Raw genomic sequence first — 1,685 nt, 5'->3', positions numbered from 1 at the left:
AGTATAATATCTTACTGTTAGGCTGAATTATGCCCCCACCCTCCGCCCAAGATATACATATCCTAATCCTCCATTTTTATCACCTAATCCCCTTCTAAACTCCCATCGCCTAATACCATCCCGTTGGGGATTTCAACCTATGAATTTGGGGAAGGGACACAGACATTCAGTCTACGGTACATGATAAAAGAGACTTTGGAGATGTTATTAAACCAAGGATCTTGGATAGATTATTTTGGATTAGCCAGTTGAGTCCAACGTAAACACAGGAGTCCTTAGAGAGGCAGTAGGGTCAGAACAGAGAAGAGGTGTGAAGCTGGAATCAGATGTTGGAGTGATATGCTTTCCAGATGGAGGAAGGGACCACAAGCCAAGAAAGACAGGCGGCCTCTAGAAGCTGGAAAAGGCAAGGAAACAGATTCTTATGTAGAGTCTGCTGAATAAATAGGACTCTGCCAAAACATTTTTAGCCATGAAGATCCATTCTTGGACTTCTGACCTCCAGATTTACATGCTAATAAATTTGTATTGTGTTAAGATAAATGAATATTTTTTAAAATAAGTAAAATTAAAAACATTGTTGCAAGTTTTTCCCCTGACCCAGAAAATAAAGGATGAGGTCACTGAAGCAAGGGCAAGTGGGCATAAGAGCCCCAAACGCCACAGAAGGTGAACGACCCTGTTTGACTATAGCCTGACCAGCTCTTAAAAGGAGGAATTAATGACCAAGGACATTGAAAACAAGGAAGAGTTTTCAAAAGTTAGAGCTTTAGCCAGGATCACTGGTTGTGCAGCTAAGCAGTTGGTACTGATAAGGTGAAAGTGACTCTTGCTGCCTTAGAAAAATGATGGTTGTTACTCAAGGTTTACTTTCTTGGGTGGAATAAATCTTCATGATTCTTTCTCTAAGTCTGTATAACTCTTTTAAATGTTCCAGTACTTTTAAAGTCAGTTCTTTATCTAAATATGTGTGTGTGTGAAGTCGCTCAGTAGTGTCCGACTCTTTGCGATCGCATGGACTGTAGCCTACCAGGCTCCTCCGCCCATGGAATTTTCCAGGCAAGAGTACTGGAGTGGGTTGCCATTTCCTTCTCCAGAGGATCTTCCCCACCCAGGGATTGAACCTGGATCTCCTACATTGTAGGCAGACGCTTTACCGTCTGAGCTACCAGGGAAGATAATATAAGAAGGTTTAAATAAATCGACTATGAGAACTTTTGATAAGGGTGAAAGAGGAGAGTGAAAAAGCTGGCTTAAAACTCAAAATTCAAAAAACTAAGATCATGGCATCTGGTCCCATCACTTCATGGCAAACAGAAGTGGAAAAACTGGAAGCAGTGACAGATTTTATTTTCTTGGGCTCCAAAATCACGCCATGAAATTAAAAGATGCTTGCTCATTGGAAGGAAAGCTATGACAAACCCAGACAGCATATTAAAAGGCAGAGGTATCACTTTGCTATCAGCAGTCCATATTGTCAAAGCTATGGTTTTTCCTGTAATCATGTACGAGTTGGATGTGAGAGTTGAACCATAAAGAAGGCTAAGCGCCGAAGAGTTGATGCTTTTGGATTGTGGTGCTGGAGAAGACTCTTGAGAGTCCCTGGACAGCAAGGTGTTCCAACCAGCCAATCCTAAAGGAAATCAACCCTGAATATTCATTGGAAGGACTGATGCTGAAGCTCC

At 41.7% G+C, this 1,685-nt stretch overlaps 1 non-coding gene across 1 annotated transcript; it reads right to left on the bottom strand.

The window, feature by feature from the left end:
• Positions 1 to 1,103: 1,103 nt before the first annotated feature.
• TRNAC-ACA lies at positions 1,104 to 1,175 on the bottom strand. Its single transcript has one exon. It is a non-coding gene; the product is annotated as a tRNA-Cys (tRNA).
• Positions 1,176 to 1,685: the final 510 nt, after the last annotated feature.

This window comes from Cervus elaphus, chromosome 4, assembly GCF_910594005.1.
Source record: "Cervus elaphus chromosome 4, mCerEla1.1, whole genome shotgun sequence".
NCBI lineage: Eukaryota > Metazoa > Chordata > Mammalia > Artiodactyla > Cervidae > Cervus > Cervus elaphus.
Note: the sequence above shows the minus strand (reverse complement) of the source record. Positions and strands in the feature narration are given on the sequence as shown.